The sequence below is a fragment of the Aethalodelphis obliquidens genome, unplaced genomic scaffold (genome assembly GCF_003676395.1).
Source record: "Aethalodelphis obliquidens isolate GAN/ISIS:26980383/991018 unplaced genomic scaffold, ASM367639v1 scaffold10, whole genome shotgun sequence".
Lineage (NCBI taxonomy): Eukaryota > Metazoa > Chordata > Mammalia > Artiodactyla > Delphinidae > Aethalodelphis > Aethalodelphis obliquidens.
In genome coordinates, this window is record NW_020837954.1 from 2,619,422 (window position 1) to 2,640,760 (window position 21,339).

The window sequence follows — 21,339 nt, forward strand, 5'->3', positions numbered from 1 at the left end:
TGGTGGCTTGGAGGATTCTCAGGTCTGGGTAGGCTGGCCCCTAGTTCAACTAATATCTGTGGTACTTCGGGACATTTCCTTTTTCCGGAAGATCCTATCAGATCCCAGAGGTTTTTAATGAATCAGTCTGGAGCACACCTAGGCGGTTTCAAGTAATACCTAACTTTTAAGAGTACTTATATTCATAAAAAACATGGTGCTGAACATGTATGTGCACGTGTGCATCTGTGTGTGTGTTGCATGCTTATTTCTACTCATCTTAAAATTTCCCCTTTGAGAGGTGCCATGCTTCTTTTTGGCTTACATTATACCCCAGAGGATATAGGTATGAGATAAGGAGTTTTAATCCATGATGTTAACTGGAGTGTGACCATTGGAATCAAGTTTTGGCATCTTTGTACCACTTCTGTCCTGTATTTTGCTTTGGTAGCAGAAATAGTCATAGAAGAATAACTTAAACTCAACCTGGATGCCTGTTCAGTTAATAAATCAGTCTAGAAGCATTTGGTCAGTTCCTCTCTTCAAGTGAGGTATGTTTCCTCGAGCTTTTTTTTTTTTTTTTTTCCTCGAGCTTTTTGTACTGCAGAGATATTCAGAGCTTGTAAACATAAATTCAAGAAAATTCAGACTGTGACAGTTGACCTTGTAACCTGGGCAGTTACTACTATATTAAACGGCATCTTGATAATTGGGAAAGCACGATGCTTTTGATCAGCTATTGAGGTCATGTTTGTAGTGTCAGGTATCTCATGACACTTGTATTTTCTTCCAAATGAATTTGTACCTTTATTTGAGTCTACTGGTTGTTTTTGTGGCCTCTTATTACAGCCTATTATTGCAGCCTTAAAAATAACTCCTATTTTCGCTCCCAGAAGTTAAAAGAAACATTCCTAAAAAAATTAGATCTAATGAAAAAGCTAATATACGAGTTTCCCATTCTGTGTGAATGTGGTGTGTGTGTGTGTGTGTTTCGAGAGAGAGAAAAGAGAATTAGTTAATATATATTTGTACCTGAACTCAGAGTGATTGAAGACAGATTCTCTTGTCTTAGCAGAGTGGAGAGAAAGAGGCACACGGTAAAAAAGTATCAGTACCGGAAGGAATAGATGGCAATACTGGGCAGTATGCAAGAAACCAATGCAAATGCTGCAAATCAATTATTATTTGGAGGCTACCTAATGAGTTTGGGAAACTCCCCAACTTCTAAGGTTCTATAACTGTCTCACTTAGCTTTGATTTTTATAAACAGTCACATTTGTTCCAACCCCTGTCTCCACCCCTGTTAGAACCATTGGTCAATTTATGTATGTGGAGTGGGAAGTACATTAATTTAGTTTCCCTGAACATCTGCTGGTCTCTAGATGGATTTGAACCGAAATTAAATTCATTGAGTCATTCACCCCACAAATATTTACGGAGCATACTGGGGCCAACGCAGGCTATCAGGGGCTCCCTCAGCAACCAGAGGCACACTGCGAGAGGAAACGCCCACGAGAATCGTGAAAAGGAATAAAAAGTCAGTTGAAGCAGGCCCTGGAGAATTCACTCATCCCTCCCTTTGTGGCTGTTACTGTTCCCAAGACTTTGATCTGCTGTGGCACCTAGATTTGCAACTTGTATTTGAGACTGGCTTTTCCGGGTTTGTCTTTCCCTTGTTTGCCCACCTCTTGTTGCTGGATTCATTCCTCCTTCAGCTACTGTACGTTTCTGTTTAGACCCATTTGATTTCCTGACTCTCTGCTCCAGCCGTGCTAGCTTCAAACCTTACCTTCCACGTCTTCATTTTAATATGTGGAAGCTGACCTGGGATTGGAAGGAAATAAGACAAAAGTCCCCCACTGTCAGGTAGCTATAGACTAGGTGCTTTTTATCATGCAACAAAACAGACTCACATTCTAAGTGAGGGAGGGAGAAACAGCCGGACCTGGATGTCCTTGGCTTGTTCTGAGGTTATGTCAATTTCAGCGTTCCTGAAAGATTCAGTGGCTCCTTCCACCACGCCCCTGTGAAAGTCAGTGCTTATCAGGACTGACTTTTGGGCGTGACCTCAGTCCCTTGCTGGGCATAAACTAAGCTAACTGGAACAAGAGGATGAACTAGTTTCCAATTCCGGCTCTCTGCAACTCTGCTTCCACTCTTTCCTGCCCATATCCTGCAGGGTGTGATAATCACTTGCTGATCGATTCAACATCTTCTGGTGCTGAGTGAAAGCGATTGCAATCAATTAAGGTCTCGAGGATTCTATTGGTGTTCCACTGCAGCAGCCTCTGAATGACACCCAACCATGAAGTAGTTAATTCAGCTGTCGAAATGGCCCCTCTTAAACTGAGATAAACTAACTCATTGTGTTTCCTGGTTTTTTCTTTCACATGCGCTCTTATGTCAATCACCCTGAAGTCCTTTTTTAAATGATTACCGCATGTCAGCGCCAGCGTCATGTTTGTAGGCAAGTCCACATTTACCCGCGTTGTAACCTTTAAAATGTACAGAAGTTATTCCACGGGTGCATTTTGTGTAACAATTGTGTTTTGTGGATCCATAATAAATATGAAATAATCACCATCAGTAGTGAATCCTCCAGACCCAAGTTTGTAAATGAGATACTGACCTTCCAGATTTGTACAATTTATTCACTTATAGGGCTCCTGATAACTTACTCCTTCCACGGCATTCTTCAGTAACAACATTCACTTTGTGATTCCTCTGAAGGCTGAAAACTCAAAACACTGAGCAAACTGAGAAGTCAAAGCCACAGCCCCCAGTCCTCTCAATCATTAATCACTGGCTGGGTGTGTGTGTCAGAACCCCGTGCAGCTCTGATTTTGCTCCTATGCCCTTCGGGCAGAAACCTTGTCTCATTTGTGTCTTCTGGAGCACCCAGTATACTGCCGGAGCTCCATAAATAATTAATCTCACCAGTAATAATGGGAAGCAGAGGCTTCCAGGAGCCTTCCTTTCCCCTGTTCTGTGAAACTCTGGTGTTGTGGTATTTTGACTATCAAAACAATGATTAAGCAGCTTTGGCACATTTTATGTTTGGGCTAAATGCGATTTTGCTAATGCACCATCTCATTCCTTCCTCCCCCAACACTCGTATTTTAATGATTTCTAATTAATATTGTAATATTTCTTGAATAATTCATGTTTTTAAACAAGAAAGGCTGGCATAAATTTATGTCAATCTGTTTGTGTATTGCAGCGCTGTGCATAACAAACAAACACAGTCTGCTTCCCTTGGAGACTGGGGGGAAGAGGCAACAGAAGAGCAGCATCTGAATAGGGGGCTGGGATTCACTGCTCCCCAGAAGGGAGAGCACCCCCCCCACCCCCACCCCCCGGCAGGTGCCTTCTGAAGTTCCCAGACAGACACCTTTGTCTTTGCTATCACCCCCTTGTCGGGTCGTCTTTTCTCCTGGCAGTTGCCCGAGGCCCTGGAGCTGCCCTTCATTACCCAGAACCCTCCTCTCCTCCCTCCCCAGCTGTTCCCTGACTCCAAGTCCCCTCGCCTCCAGCCCCATCTCAAACTTGTCTTCTTGCAGCCTCTCTGGACATTGCTTTGGGATAGGCATAAACTGTAATCTGATAGGTTAGTCAGGGCTAAGTGGATAACAGTTGAGGGTGAGCTTATTCATTTAACTAACGAGTATTTAATGGGCACCTGCTGCCTACTTGGAACTGTACAAAGCCTGAGGGTACCAGACAGATGAGTTATTGGGTCATCTTGGCCAAGTAACCCAATGGCTCCTTTACCAGGGCTCCTGAAGAATCCATTTGGGATGCTCTGGAAGGCTAAGGGGGATTTTTGTTTGTTTGTTTGTTTTAAAGGCCTTTAAACCCACCTCTGTACAGACGCTGAAAGGCTCTAGAATAAAAGCTTGGCGCCATCCTGCCCCTGCTAACCCTCCTCCAAACTCCACCTGGTGGTAATCTCCTTTATTTTGTTCAGGACTAAGATCACATTCTATTAAATTTCAACATAAAATTGCTCAGAGATCCAGAAGCAGGAACTCACTTTTGTACAGCACTTTCTCCTTCTCTCAGGTTTGGGAAGCCAGCTGCTTTAGAGAGTTGTCTCCATAGGATATCTGCTGTCATGTGACTTTCATTTTCCCCCTTCTTCCTTGGGGATGGAGAGAAGACGTCAATATCTATCATTTCTGCCTGCATTACAGCACTTACAAAAGCTGTGTTGACTCTGCTGCTGGGGCCATTAATGTGTGTCACTGTTAATTAGCAGCCAGTGGAATACCCAAGCCAGTGACACGGTTCACCGAGGTGGGTATGGTTGTTTGGATTGCATTGCTATTGTTAGGCAAACCATTATCTGTACCAATGATTTCCAAGTAGGTAGCAAAAGGGTAGGAGGGAAATGACTTAATTTGATCCCCCCCAGACAATCTGTAAGAGCAATTCTAGCGGTGAAAACACTCTGGGAGGCAATAGCACCTGAATTCAGTGTGGCTTTTGCAAAGACAGATTGTTATTAACCGACTGTATCAGGATAGGGAGTGTCGGCGATGATGTATCCAATATCATCTTCCTCTAATGGAGAGAACATACCTGCCCTCTGATGGCCTGCAGCTTGCCTCTGTCTACAGGATGACACAACCATCCTGTAGACAGAAGAGGCGCCATTGTTGTCACTCGTCCTAATGACACTTGAAAGTGGAAAGGGGAGTTGAAAGTAAATGCAAAGTAGGAGGAATATGCTGCTGGTAGGAAGAAGAGAAATTTGGCTTGTCTCTGCCTGAGGGCATAGGAAGTCAGGATGGAATTTAGAGAAGATGATTAAATCTTCTGGAGGGAAATTGAGTGTCTTAATAACTTTGAAAATTTTCAGAATGCATACTTTCCTTCTTTTCTGCTCCAATGTCCCCTTGATACTTGGGTATAATGTTGCTGCATCCAACCTCTAAGGCTAGGATTAAGAATGGACATCTGCCTGAAACTAGATCGGAACCAGAAACTCATGTCTCTCAGCTCAGCTATCCTTCAACATGAATGGGCAATTTTTGTACATGTGCTTATCCGTGCATTTCCTGTCCTCAGCCGTTGCATTCAGGGACCCTTCCAAACTTCTGTCTTCAAACTCTGTTCATTTGCCTTCTCTCTCACTTCTAGCGTTTAGCTGTCTGTAAAGAACACTCTCAGATTCAACCTCACTGTTTAGAAACATCTAAATTTGCACACATCTTCCACCTGTTCAAGACCATTACTGCCTCCAGGGTTTGGGAATCCTCTCTTAGTTCCTTTGGGCTATGCTCTTTTTACCATTTTCTATCTCCTGGATCTTCAGCCTTGCCAGTTTCATTGGTCTCTCTCAAATTTCTCTCATTATGTTAAGAAAAACCTTAATTTTACTTTCCATGTTCTTTGAGCTAAAAACCTGTATTTGTCCTTCCCTTCATAGGAAAGTTCTTTGAAGTAACAATCTACACTGAATATCTCCACTGCTCACCTTACGTTTGTTCCTCAGTCAGTCAGTGCTAGGCTCAGCCTCTGTCCCTGTCACTCCGCTAACCTGCCAGCAAAGACCACAAACAGCCTTCTTGTAGCCACAGTCAGTGATGGATGTTCAGTTCTCATCTGACCTGGCTACTCAGTGGAATTTGACCCAGTTGACTACTCCCTGTTCCATGAGGTTCTTTCCTCACTTGGATTGGTTTCCATGATGCTTCTCTCTCCAGGGTGGTTATCTTATGCCTCTGGTGGCCCCTTCTCAGCTTTGTTTGTGAGATGTTCATTCTATACCTATCACTTAGATGTTGGAGTCCTTGAGGGCCCTTTCTCCTACTCTCTTGTATTTTTCACCCTCATGGTCTTTCGGAGAAGTCTTATTCAAGGTTTTGGTTACCACATACAAGCTGGCGTTGCCCTCTGGCCTCACCTCTACCACTTTTTAAAATCTTTGACTCTCTTCTTAACATTTTACCTAAAAGCACAAGGACCCCAAATCTTCTCCTCTGACTTATTGTATTAAAAAACCAAACAATCATTCTTTTCTCGGAGCCCAAAATCTGATCTCCCTTCTATATTTCCTGTCCAAGGACTGACAACCATCTACCCAGTTGTTCCAACTAGAAACCTGGCCCTATCTTATCTCTTACCCTCATCCATCACACCCAGTATAGAACTAGTCCTCTTGACTCTATACTTCATCATCACCCTCACTGTCACAGCTTTAATTTGCATCCTTCTCATTATAAAATAATTTTTTCTAACTTGCACATCATTTTCCTGCTCAGAATTCCTGAATTCTCTCCAGTTTCTCACAAGATAAATAGGTGTTGGGTCTTTTTGACCTCTCCAGCCTCATTGCTCACCATCTCTTCTCCCATATTGTGGCCCCACCAGGATACTTGGTAGTTCGTGGCTGATACCAGACCCTTTCATTCCTCCATGCCTTTGGCCATGCTGGATCCTCTGCCTGAATATCCTTTTCCTGGTCAGCTCCTGTCCTTCCATGTCCCCGCTAAAAAGCTACCTCCCCTATCAAGGTTTCTGTGACCCCACAGGGAAGATGGAAGGCTCCTTCTATGTTTTATTCTCCTCAAACTCCAGGGTTATTGTTTTTCTTTCGTTTTATGCACCTTTCTACCTACTGGACTTAAAGCATCTTGAAAGAATGAATCTTTCTTTTTATATTTGTAACACCTGCTCACTGCCTAGCACGGTATAAATCCTAAGTAAATGTTTATGGAAGTTACATAACTATTCCACCCCTCACTCAAGGTCATGCTGTGTTTTCATCAGCACTGAGTTCACATTTTATTAAGATAAGAGCAAAATCACCTACAATTCCCAGGTACAGAAAGCTGGGTTGTGGTTATGTCCTTGTAACTTAAAAGGTATGTTACCTGGGATAAAATATTTGATCTTTCTGGTCCTCAGATAGGGGGATAGCATACGATCAAGGCTTTTCTCTTGAGGAGACCAGGGTTTCTTGAAGGAAAGAAGGAGGGTGAGGATGAGGGACTCTGGGTCCTTCTTACTTCTTTGTTTCAAAGAGCAGCTCCACTTTCATCGATTTTATAAATTATGATCCCATGTAGAATTTTCTCTAAACCAAAGATTCCAGCGCTAAAATATAATTTGGAAACCACTTCACAGAGTTATCTCTAATTCTCCTCTAGCTGAAAAAAATGTCTGTGGTTCTGTGAGCCGCATAGTAATACCGGCCTGACAAATCACATCTCCCCGTAGCACAATGGAAATGCATTACATAATCTTTGTATAACCATTCCATTTTACATGTTCTACAGAAGAGAGGGAGGAAAAAGGGTAGGGGTGTAAGGACAGAGAGGGGAGCAAAGAGGAAGAAAAGGGGAGTTAGGAGGTTGGTGGAAGGCAGGGCGAAGAGAAAGAAAAGGTGAATTAACTGCAGGCAGAGGAGTCCATTGCTCTTGCACTCCACGAGCATCTGCCATGGAGACAGCGTGCATCTCAGAGTGCAGATGAGCCGCGAGAAGAGCACCTGCTCTTCCCGGAAGCCTTCCAGAGCGTGAGCATCTCACAGTGCTGAGTGTCAGTCTCGGATTCAAAGATACACATTCTTCATGCAGTACAGACCCCAAATGCAAGCCGACAACTTCATTTGGTGTTCAATCAAAGAAAAGATGGTTCTCTTCCAGAGCTGGAGGACAGACTGTGTTGAACTTCGAGACACTGCTGGTCTCTAAAATGATGTTGCATGAACTGTGTTTTATGTGCAGTTTAAGGGATGTTCAATTTTCTGCATAGAATTGAACATAATACAACTCCGTGATATGACAGGTTTGATAGGAGTTGTGTGGTTTTTCTGTGTTATAGTGAATCACCATGAATCTTTTCTATGAGGAAGCTGCTTTACATGTAAACTAGAACAATGTTTGTTTATTCGCTTAGTGTAATAGTGATTGGGATTAACAATGTAGAATGTGCTGGAATCTGTGGAGGAGGTGCATAAATACGGGACCAAGCAAAAGCTGCAGACAGCTCTCAGAGTGTCAGCCCTGACTTACATAGCTAGCTAGTGGGAAGCAGCCGCATAGCACAGGCAGATCAGCTCGGTGCTTTGTGACCGCCTAGAGGGGTGGGATAGGGAGGATGGGAGGGAGGGAGACACAAGAGGGAAGAGATATGGGAACACATGTATATGGATAACTGATTCACTTTGTTATAAAGCAGAAACTAACACACCATTGTAAAGCAATTATACTCCGATAAAGATGTAAAAAAAAAACATTACATTTAAATGCAAGAAGGAATGTTGACTCTAAAGAAAATCAAATACATTAAAACAAAGCTCTTTGCATTGTTTAGACAAAACAAGCCTGAAATCTACATTCTGTTCAAATGTCCTTGATAGAAAAGATAGGAATTCTGCCTAATCATGGAATTGAGGGGAAAAGAAATGCATCTAGATACCAAAGGACTGAAAAGGAAATGCTAAAGAAGGATTTTATAATACAGAAATGTTTTTACTCAAGAAGTACATCCCATTGAAAATGCCATATTAAGTTGATTGTCCTCAGACTTTGAAAAATAATATGAATGTTGGCTGTAATTTCAGTATGGGAAATAGCCTGTTTTTTAGCAACCCAACTTTATAGCCAAACTCTATTGCACACCTTTCTGAGGTTTCTACCAGCCTTTAAAAGACTTATGTGTTGTCAGTTCCAGTCAAGGCATGTACCTGTTAACACTTCCTTGGAAAGCCCAGAATAGTTAAACAATGGCAGATTTGAAATTTATCATTTTGCTCTGTAAAAGTTGCCAGTTGAGAAAGTGATGGGGTATAAAGTTTCATTAGCACAGTTTATGTTTATCTTTCTAAAGTCTTTAGAATGTTTACACCAAACCGGAAAGTCAATCAAGGGAAGACCTTTCAGAAGCAGAAAACCAATGTACTTTTTGCAATGCATAAATCGAACTTCTTTTGAAAACAGTATAATACATTGAAGAATCATTTCCTTTATTTTTTCAATTGGTAAAAGCCACATTTCAGAACCTTGATTTGCTCAGGCAAAACTAATGTGACACAGAAGGTCCAATTTGGGGAGCATAGAAGAACTCGTGTAGGTGAGGGGGAGTCCACATTGTACTTGGTCCTCACAAGTCCATCACACCTGGTTTCTTATAATGAAGAAAGCGAGTCAGTTTCTCATGAGTAGACAGACGTTCTAAGTAACGACGTGTGTGTGATTCCTCCTGAGAACTGAGGTCAGGATATGTCACCCTTTCTCTCTCCTGCCTCCGAGGCATTGCACGTGCCATCACACCATTTAGAACCTCATCTCTCAAACCTCACCTTTGCTTCCTCTAGTACCCTAATAATGACCCAGGTCGTTGGAAGCCTTTTCTAATTATGTTTCAGATTAAATTACTTCTCCTTTCTAGTCTGCTGTACTTCCCTGCTTTCTCAGCACGTGAGTTTCTTTGTAAAATAATCCCTGTTGGATTGTCTGTCTCTAAAGGGTATACATGAGTTGTTTTGCTCCTTATTATATTTGTTTGTTATTATGTTTATGCTGGAAATTCCACTGTATGAGAAACTTTTCCAGGACAGGCATTCTTCTCTTTCCTTTAGCAACGCAGAATGTATAATGCATAGAGCATGAGATTGGGGTTCCAACCATCCTAGTTCAACTTCTTAGTCATAACTCAGATCACAAATCTCTATGTCCTCAAAAATTACTCCCCATTCTAGAAGAGGTCCCTTTGCTCTCTCAAAGCACTTATCACTGGTGTGACTTTATATTTACTTGCATAATTATTGAGCAATGTCTGTCTTTCCCACTAGACTCTTAGCACCATGAAAACTAAGACCATGATCGTTTTGTTTGCCACTTTAATCCATTCTACATTACAGACCCTGGCACATAGTAAGTGTAAAATAAAATTAAATTAATACTAACAATGCAAAATATATAAAGATTTCCCTTACTATTTCATACTTTTCTATAACTCATAGGGCAGTATGCAGTCAAGATTATTTGGTAAAATATTTCTGAACAAATATCAGTTCAGTGCCTACTGAGTCTTTTAGAATAGTTTCAGGCGTGAAGATTACCACAGAGAAACAAACTTAGAGTTGTATTTCAAATTTTCCAATGTTTCCCAATGTATGGAGCCCTTAGTGAGAGGGGACAGGTCCAAGCAGTGAGGTGCAGCAGTAAAAGAGAGTCATTGGGAATGGGAGGGGTAAAGAATGGGGTTTGACATGCAGTGCATCACTCTTGCTTGAGAGAGATGGCAATCTCAGATCACATACACAATGTTGTGTTTATTTGTGAGCATTAAGCTTTAAAAGGGATGTTGACAAACTAAAGCATAATATGGAGACAATAAAATCTAGGAATGCCATTGAGGAATGTTTGGAAAAATATATATTAAAAGAATTAGGGGGGCTTCCCTGGTGGCGCAGTGGTTGAGAGTCTGCCTGCCGATGCAGGGGACGAGGGTTCGTGCCCCGGTCCGGGAAGATCCCACATGCCACGGAGCAGCTGGGCCCGTGAGCCATGGCCACTGAGCCTGTGCGTCCGGAGCCTGTGCTCCGCAACGGGAGAGGCCACAACAGTGAGAGGCCCGTGTACCGCAAAAAAAAAAAAAAAAAAAAAAAAGAGGGTTGGGGAACAGGTATAATTATCTCCAAATATTAAAAGAGTTAATATAAAAGAAGGATTGGCCTTTTCTATGGTCCCTAAAGCAGAATAAGAAACAATCCATGGCAGTTAAATTGAGTAGTTGGAACTGTTTGAGGATGGAAGTGAAGCCTTGTAACACAGTGAGCTTGTTAACAGGGCTGATGTTTACCCAGGGTCCGGGGGAACGTCTGCCATTGCACTGGGAGCAATGCCAGCATAGATGGGAGGCTGAGTTCTGGGGCCCTGTGGCACCTGGGCAGAGTCCTGCTTTTGGCATTAGACACCTTGGATGGCAGTCACTGAACCTGCCAATACTCAGTTCATACTCATCTGTAAAATGGGGAATAAAAGCACCACCTATGTCACAAGGCTAATTTATAATTTCTATAAATTATCATATTGTATTGAAGATATAATATGATAATTTATAGAAATCTGAAAGTACTTTATGACTTTAAAAACTGTACTGGACTAAATAAGCATGAGACATTTTTTTTTTTTTTGAGCAAGATGGTTTAATACATTAGAAAAAATATATTTTTTAACATCTTTATTGGGGTATAACTGCTTTACAATGGTGTGTTAGTTTCTGCTTTATAACAAAGTGAATCAGTTATACATATACATATGTTCCCATATTTCTTCCCTCTTGCGTCTCCCTCCCTCCCACCCTCCTTATCCCACCCCTCTAGGCGGTCACAAAGCACCGAGCTGATCTCCCTGTGCCATGCGGCTGCTTCCCACTAGCTCTCTACCTTACGTTTGGTAGTGTATATACGTCCATGCCTCTCTCTCGCTTTGCATGAGACATTATTAAATGAAGATAAATCTATATTTTTTCCTTGATTTCAAATTTTGACTGTTGCATACATACAAAGAAGGCATGTCATTTTCTCCTTCCATATGCTTTTTAGTCCCTTCCATCCACAACCTAACCCGCCACACGCACCCAGACACTTGGGAGAAATGCTTTTGTAAAATATTGCATTCTGCACTCCAAATGTACAGAATATCAGCCTGTGCCAAAAACAGTGTTATGTGTTTTCCAAATTGTTTCCTAGTCCCCTCTCTGGGCATAGAGGTAGACTTGGAATTAGGTTGTTGTCTTCTGATTATATTTTGGTCAATGGACTATGAATGGAAATAATGCATGCCATTTCTGGGCCTGTTTATAAACCTGGCTCTTTATCCATGCTTTATATCTCGCTTTTTTGGAAATCTTGGAGACCAGGTGTTTAAAATGACAGTCCAACAATATGGAAAGATCTAGATCCCTGTGTCTCCATTTGGCGAACCATCACCCCAGAGAGCCACCTGACACACATCAGACTATGACTTGAAAAAGAATTAAAACTCTGCTGTATTAAACCTCTGAGATTCCAGTTTTATTTATTTATTTACCACAGAATAACCTACTTTATCTTTACTAATACAGAACTTAGTACCAAAAAATGAGAACCCAAAGTGGCTAAAACAAAAACCTTAAACATAAGATACCGGTTTAGTGTTTAAGGTAGTGGCCCTGATATGAGGGTTTATCATTCTTATAATCTATTCCATGCCTAGGCCCCCATCCTGGGTCACATTATCATTTTCGGTCCCTCAACTATTATTAAGGTTAAAGGGAGACTAAAATTAATGACAAGTAGTATTTATTGAACATCATAGTTCAGGTTATGGACTACAGTACATGCATGACCTTAATTAATCCTCACAACTTTACAATGGAGACACTGTTATTTTCCCCTGTTTCAGATAAAGAAATTGAAAAATAGAGAAGCCCAGCTTCCATGTTACTAAATCCACAATGGGGTACCTGGAAAGTTGAGTTTTCTTTGTTCTAAATTGTCTGGGAATAGGCAAGAAGAATATGCTAGGAGAAAGTACTTATTAACCCAGGTTAAAACTTAGTAAGTTTGAAAGGAGTAGAACTCACCGGAAATAGTTATTATCTCAGTAAAGCTATAGGTACATTACTCGGACATGCTTCAAATTGGAGAAAAATAAATCGCACACAGACACACACACACATACAAGCAATGGATTAAAACGTAATAGAAATCCCCTAAATTATGCATTAGAACACAAGTAGTTAAGTATGGGCCCCAAATCACACAGGATTTAGGGAGAATGGGCTTAGCTACAATCCTGGTCTTTGGGCCAGAACTGTGCTATCCGGTATGGTTACCACTGCTACATATATCTCCGGAGCACTTGTAATATGTCTAGTTGTAATTGTGATGTGCTGTAAGTGTAAAATACATACCAGATGTTGAAGACCTAGTACAATGTAAACTATATCATTAATATTTTTATATTGATTAAATATTAATGATCTTTTGGGTACATCGTGTTAAAGTACATGTATTGTTGATTTTACCTGTCTATTTTATCCCTTTAAAAGTTACATGTGTGGCTCACTCTTGTGGCACACGTTTTATTTCTGTTGGACAGTGCTGTGCTAGAGCGTCAGGAACTGGGCAAGCCAAAGTAACCTGCAGAGAGTATTTCTGTTCTAGAAACAGTTTAGATTCTAGTGAAAGGGATACGTTGGATCAGTTTTAGAGAAATTTTTCTGAAATCCTTATTTGGTCTCTTGGTGTGTTCTTCTTGAGCACCTCTCCTGGTCTCCAGCCATACAAACTTTGTCAGACCTTCTTATAAATAATGCACTTGCTTAATATGGAGAGCTCCCTCAACCCCAAATGTAGCTATGGCCAGACCAGTGCTTCTTAAATTTAAAGTGCAAAGCAATCATGAGGGTGGGAGGAGTTCTTGTTAAATGCAGAGTCTCAGTTATTGGGTCTGGGAAGGGACCTGAGATGATGCCAGGCCTTCAGGTCTGAGGACCACACATGAAGAAGCAAGAGGCTAGGACACATTAGACCCACCAGACTCAATATTTGGGAACAAAGAAGAGGGGTGAGGTGATTGTCATAAAGTCAGAGAGATCCCTCTATCCTCTCTTAACTTACTCCCCTTTCTCCTCTCAGATTGAGCTGTATCTAGCAAAGGTGAAATGAACAGGCCACAGCACAACTAATCTGTTCAATTCTACTGTTGCAGAGATTGATGGAGACCATTGTTTGATCAATGTGGTCATGACAACAGGTATCAGGCATGAGCATGACTGAAATGAATGGAATCACTTTACTCCAATCTGGTTTGCTTTTATCGTGTAAACTTAGCTGATCCCTATGGCTTGGGGTCAGGGAAATCAGTGTTACACCTAAGTCTACTAACCTTCCTGAGATAATTTATGAACAAAAAATCACATATTCATGCATATTAGTTATTATAAGAGACAATCAATCAATTTGCCTGTTTTACTCATGTTCACTTCTCAGAGGATGTACTTATTTTCTGTTGAAGTTAGAGAGTATCACAATTTAATATTTGTAAAAATGAAATTTTGTTATAACATAGTGGGATCAATCCTCTAATTTATGAACTCAGCTCAAAAAAATAGTTTCTTAAGAAGAGTCAAGGAAAATGTTTGGAGCAGTTATACAATATTCAGTATGAACTTATGATCTCCCAAAATGGCTGCTTGGAAGAAAAAGCCCTATATGATTTTGTAATTTTAAAAATATTTTTAAATAATCTCCTTAATTAAGTCTTAATTTATACTTCTTTAGAACATCAATGCAGTGTGGATATAGAGGCATTCTTAATCATGTCGTATCTAAAAGATAAATTTTGCATGACACTTTGGGGTTTTTGAAGTTCTCTGGATAGAAACTTTAAATTCCCGTGACCTTGAGTCTCATTTTCTGTCACTCATAATGTCAAATTACTTACTGTTGATTCTTTTTCTTGTTATTCCTTCAGTGGTCTCCTTATTTGAATTCAGATCTGGTTCAAAACATTGGCTGCTACTTTGACCTACGCTGACATTTCAAAGGCTAAAGAATAATTAGTGAAATAAAAACCTCATAATTACTTTCTAACACGCACCCACACAAAGCCTTTTGTCGAGCTGGCAGAATGGATTGGGATTTTTGTTGTGTTGTGTTTTGTTCTAAATGATTGAGCACGGAACTAAAGTGAAGCGACAGACATTTCTTGAATGCACAAAATGATCTGAAAGCTTAAGATACTCCATGTTTTACCTAACAGTATTGAAATCTTACTCAAGAATCAACTTCATTTAATATCTGATTTTAAACTTGAACTCTAACAAAAAGAAGTCTTTCTTTGGAAATGACTTTAAGATGGCATATGATACCATGTTAATAACAACAGTCTGGTTAATTTTTTGGTTGGCTTTTCGCTAGGTTGGAGATGACTAAACAGTGAATTGTTCTGAATCAGATAGTAAGATATGGCTCCAGCTACTAGTTCAGTTATCCTAGAAAAATGTTTCCTATAGTATAAACACACATAATGACTATGTGTGTATTGCATCTGCCCTTTCCTTTTAATCTGATTTGTTGGTTGGGCTTAGGCTTGTGCACATGGATCTATCCATACTTGTTGTAAGAATGAGATCTTGCTTGTACCTAGCCTCCTCGGTCAAAGGAAGAGAAAGTCAGATAGGTACTGCCTATTTTGGGTTGGGTTCCATTTGAAAGATGCATTATTGGGTCTTTGTGGTCCACATGTTGTTTCCATAGGGGGAAAAAAATACAATTTTGAATGCTAGACAATTATCTTATTAAAAAACCTTCTAGTACTACTTTACTCATCTCTAAGTCAGGCAATCTGTCCTGTGGTTCTTTGTAGTACAGGTTTTGTTTTATTTTGTTTCGGATTATTTTTTATTGCTGTTATTTGTACTATTTGCAGAGCATCTTTATAATAATAGCTAATGTAACCAATATGTTGAATGAACACACTCTTTTGTAAACAAAACAAAATCTAAAGTGGTATTTCTCAAACACTTTGATCTTAGTGCCCTTTATACTGTTACAATGACTCAAAACCCCAAAATGCTTTTTGTATGTGTGTTACATATCTATTGATTTAGGAATGAAAATTGAGGCATTTAAAACAACACACATACGTGGTAACACGATATATTTTATAAAAAATATTTGTCAAAACAAAAAAAATAGAAGAATGTCATTCTTTTACATGTTTGCAAATTTCTTTAATACCTGACTTGATAGAAGACAGCTGGAAGATAACATAGGTCTACCTCTGGAAAATTCTACTGCATGGGATAATAAGACAGAAAAAGACAAATCATGTCTTAATGTTATTCTGAAAATAGTTTTGACCTTGTGGACTCTGAAAGTGTCTTGAGGAGCCCCAGGTGTCCTCAGATCACACGCTGATAACTCCTGATCTGAAGATGAAACTGAATGTATGATTGAAAAACTATTAAAACCTCAGGAAGATTTTAAGTGGTGCCTCAAACAGAAAAAAAATTCCTTTAAGAATCTTGAGGCTGTGCTTCATAGCATCTCTCATTAAACAGTAGGGCTTCTATGAATATTAAATATGTTGGCCTACAGGAACTTTCCAAGAATCTCAAGGTAGAGAAGGACTTATTGTGTGGATTTTGTCTAGTGGACTGAAGCCAATAGTTTTATAGGAAGCCCATAGGTTTTTAAGAGAATTATACCATGGTAAACATTGTCACCTTGAAGTAAAAAGGACAGAGAGTACAAAAGAAAAGAGGCCTCTGAACCTCTGAACTGCTATAGACAGGAAGCAGACTGAGAAAAATATTCACTTACAGATATTGCCATTTATCAAGAAAAAAGAAGGGAGACTCAGAGGGTGGAAAAATGGCCCAGAGGGCAGAGCTGTGAAGATCATTCCCAGAGAACAAGGCCCAGCCCTAATGCAGAAACTGCTAAGACATGCCTGGCTGGATTTCAGAATTTTTAACAACCAGTCACCCCTATGTACTTCCTGTTTTCTCCTTTTTTGAATGGTTCTACAGCAGTCGTCTTATGTCTTTCCCACCATTGTATGGTGTGTGTGTGTGCAGATATCTTTGCTCTTAAGTTCATAGATCTTGAAATTGAGGAAGACTCTATTCAAGGAGTGAAGGAACCATAGCCAGGGAGCCTCGTTTGTATCTGGACCTTTGTTTTTTTAATAATGAGAACCTGGAAATCTTTGCTATAATGGATTAAGACTTTTGTGGGCCTTGGGAGTGGGTCAGTATTTTGCGTGTGGGAGTGACGTGAATTGTTTGAGACCATGAGGCAGACTGTGGTAGTCAGCCTCCAAGTTTGTTCTCAATAATCCTTGCCTCTTGGTCTTCATGACTTTGTGTGGTCTCCTCTCACATTTAATTAGAATTGGTTCTATATGACCAGTAGAATATGGTGGGAGAGACAGTATGTTTTCTGAGGCTAGGTTATAAACGGAATTGAAGTTTTAACCTTGGTAATCTTGGATCTCTCACTTTGGGTGAAGCCAGCCACTGTGCAGACGGGCTCTGAGCAATAGCCAGCAGTAGTCTGATAGTCCTGGGAGCAAAGTAGATCTGGGAAGGAGATTATCCAGCTCAAACTTTCAGCTGATTGCAGCTCAAGCCAACATCTGACTGAACTTCCTAAGATACCCGGAGCCAAAATCCCCTAGCTGAGCTGCTCCCAAATTTCTTAAAGATGATGAATAATTACTGTTATTTTGGACATTAAGTTTTGGTGTGATTTTTTTTTTAAGTAGCAATAGGTAATTTGCACATAGGCCAGACATGAAGGCTTTTTATATAATGTGGAACATGAGGCAGGAATATTGACTACAGTGGTTATGATTCAGGCAGAGCAGCACAGAGCTTTGAAGGGATTTCTCTTCAAAATCCCTTGTATATTTCTCTCTGGAGAATCAAGGCTCTGGCTCTAATTGTACAAATGTCCAGGGTTAGGAATCTTACCAAACCTTCTGAACTTTCTGGGACTTAGTTTATTAATCTTGAAAATAAAAGACATTAATTACATGATTTCAAAAGATCCTTCATAACTTGAAAATATTAGATTTTGTAAATCTACAACACATCAAAAACACCTCTTAGAACACCTCTGGCATTTTTTTCCCCTTGCCCCCAAGGCAATTATACCAATTTGGTATAATTTCTACTAACTGGAATGAGCTACCTTATCTTATGTCATCTTTTCATATCTCATCAGTTGAAACCTTATACCTAAATCCAATATAAGTATAGATATTTTTCCCCAGTTAAGAATTAAAAATACAATATATCACCAAATTTTTTAATTAAAAAGTATAGCTTGGAAATATATTTCAGACTTCCGGGAAGATGGCGGAAGAGTAAGACGCGAAGATCACCTTCCTCCCCACAGATACACCAGAAATACATCTACGCGTGGAACAACTCCTACGGAGCACCTACTGAACGCTGGCAGAAGACCTCAGACCTCCCAAAAGGCAAGGAACCCCCCACGTACCTGGTTAGGGCAAAAGAAAAAACTAAACAGAGACAAAAGGATAGGGACGGGTCCTGCACCAGCGGGAGAGAGCTGTGAAGGAGGAAAAGTGTCCACACACTAGGAAGCCCCTTCGCGGGTAGAGACTTCGGGAGGCGGAGTGGGGGAGCTTGGGAGCCGCGGAGGAGAGCACAGCAACAGGGGTGCGGAGGGCAAAGCGGACAGATTCCAGCGCAGAGGATCGGGCCGACCGGAACTCACCAGCCGAGGGGCTTGTCTGCTCGCCCGCCGGGGCGGGCGGGACTGGGAGCTGGGGCTCCGGCTTTTGAGGTTGGCTGCGTGAGCACAGCCTGCAGGGCGTTGGTGCGCCGCGGCTAGCCGGGAGAGAGTCCGGGGAAAAGTCTGGACCTGCCGAAGAGGCAAGAGACTTTTACGTCCCTCTTTGTTTCCTGGTGCACGAGGAGAGGGGATTAAGAACGCTGCTTGAGAGAGCTCCAGGGACGGGCGCGAGCCGCGGCTAAAAGTGCGGAGCCCAGAGACAGACATGAGACGCTAAGGCCGCTGCTGCCGCCGCCAGGAGGCCTGTGTGCGAACACAGGTCACTAGCCACACGCCCTTCCGGGGAGCCTGTGCAGCCCGCCATTGCCAGGGTCCCGGGATCCAGGGACAACTCCCCCGGGAGAACGCACGGCGCGCCTCAGGCTGCAACGTCACGCCGGCCTCTGCCGCTGCAGGCCTGCCCCACACTTCGTGACCCTCCCTACCCCCCGGCCTGAGTGAGCCAGAGCCTCCGAATCAGCGGCTCCTTTAACCCCGTCCTGTCTGAACAAAGAACAGACGCCCTCCGGCGACCTACACGCACAGGCGGGGCCAAATCCAAAGCTGAGCCCCTGGGAGCTGTGAGAACAAAGAAGAGAAAGGGAAATCTCTCCCAGCAGCCTCAGAAGCAGCGGATTAAAGCTCCACAATCAACTTGATATACCCTGCATCTGTGGAATACCTGAATAGTCAACGAATCATCCCAAATTAAGGAGACCTGTGGATGAAAGGCTCTTGGTGCTGCAGCCAGGAGTCAGTGCTGGGCCTCTGAGGTGGGAGAGCCAACTTCAGGACACTCGTCCACAAGAGGCCTCCCAGCTGCACATAATATCAAACAGCAAAAATCTCTGAGAGATCTCCATCTCAACGCCAGCACCCAGCTTCACTCAACGACCAGCAAGCTACAGTGCTGGACATCCTATGCCAAACAACTAGCAAGACAGGAACACAACCCCACCCATTAGCAGAGAGGCTGCCCAAAATCATAATAAGTCTACAGACACCCCAAAACACACCACCAGACGTGGACCTGCCCACCAGAAAGACAAGATCCAGCCTCATCCACCAGAACACAGGCACTAGTACCCTCCACCAGGAAGCCGACACAACCCACTGAACCAACCTTAGCCACTGGGGACAGACACCAAAAACAACAGGAACTACGAACCTCCAGCCTGCAAAAAAGGAGACCACAAACACAGTAAGATAAGCAAAATGAAAAGACAGAAAAACACACAGCAGATGAAGGAGCAAGATAAAAACCCACCAGACCTAACAAATGAAGAGGAAATAGGCAGTCTATCAGAAAAAGAATTCAGAATAATGATAGTAAGGTTGATCCGAAATCTTGGAGATAGAATGGACAATAGAATGGACAAAATGCAAGAATCAGTTAACAAGGACCTAGAAGAACTAAAGATGAAACAAGCAACAATGAACAACACAATAAATGAAATTAAAAGTACTCTAGATGGGATCAATAGCAGAATAACTGAGGCAGAAGAACGGATAAGTGACCTGGAAGATAAAATAGTGGAAATAACTACTGCAGAGCAGAATAAAGAAAAAAGAATGAAAAGAACTGAGGACAGTCTCAGAGACCTCTGGGACAACATTAAACGCACCAACATTCGAATTATAGGGGTTCCAGAAGAAGAAGAGAAAAAGAAAGGGACTGAGAAAATATTTGAAGAGATTATAGTTGAAAACTTCCCTAATATGGGAAAGGAAATAGTTAATCAAGTCCAGGAAGCACAGAGAGTCCCATACAGGATAAATCCAAGGAGAAATACGCCAAGACACATATTAATCAAACTGTCAAAAATTAAATACAAAGAAAACATATTAAAAGCAGCAAGGGAAAAACAACAAATAACACACAAGGGAATCCCCATAAGGTTAACAGCTGATCTTTCAGCAGAAACTCTGCAAGCCAGAAGGGAGTGGCAGGACATATTGAAAGTGTTGAAGGAGAAAAACCTGCAACCAAGATTACTCTACCCAGCAAGGATCTCATTCAGATTTGATGGAGAAATTAAAACCTTTACAGACAAGCAAAAGCTGAGAGAGTTCAGCACCACCAAACCAGCTCTACAACAACTGCTAAAGGAACTTCTCTAGGCAAGAAACACAAAAGGAGGAAAAGACCTACAATAACAAACCCAAAACAATTAAGAAAATGGGAATGGGAACACACATATCGATAATTACCTTAAATGTAAATGGACTAAATGCTCCCACCAAAAGACACAGATTGGCTGAATGGATACAAAAACAAGACCCATATATTTGCTGTCTACAAGAGACCCACTTCAGACCTAGAGACACATACAGACTGAAAGTAAGGGGATGGAAAAAGGTATTTCATGCAAATGGAAACCAAAAGAAAGCTGGAGTAGCAATTCTCATATAAGTTATTTATATATATATATTTATATATATATATATATATATATGTAGTTTGCTTGAGTGCAGTGTTTTTTGTTTTCTGTACTGAATTCATTAGCATGGGTCGGTATAAAATTTAGCATAGGTCAATATGTAATTTGTAAACTAATAAGGTCTTAAAAGTGAGGAATTAAGTCTTTTAAATTTAATTATTTATTGTAAAGAGCAGAATAGCATACATAAACAGGTGCCTAAGGAAAACTTGTATTCTAATATGGAACTCTCATGAACACCTTTTTTTTTTTTTCTTCTAACGGTATGATAGTAGGCCATTTGATTATTTTTATGGCTTTAACTTTACAACAATGAAATATTCGTAAATTTTAAAAAGTATTTTTCTTTATTTGATGCGGGTGGGATACTGGAGAAATGAAAGGTCAAACACCTATTGAGGAATCCATACTTGTCTATATATTGTGTACTTTTATTTCAAGAACTGATTTAAAATTCCTAAAAGGATGCTATAATAAGTTATTATGCCATTTTACAGACTGAATTAAGTGAATTTCAGGGAGGTATGAAACTTGCCTAAGGCTATCCAGCTACCAAGCGGTAGAAGTGAGAATTAAATCCAGGTATACCTATCAAAAAAAAAAAAA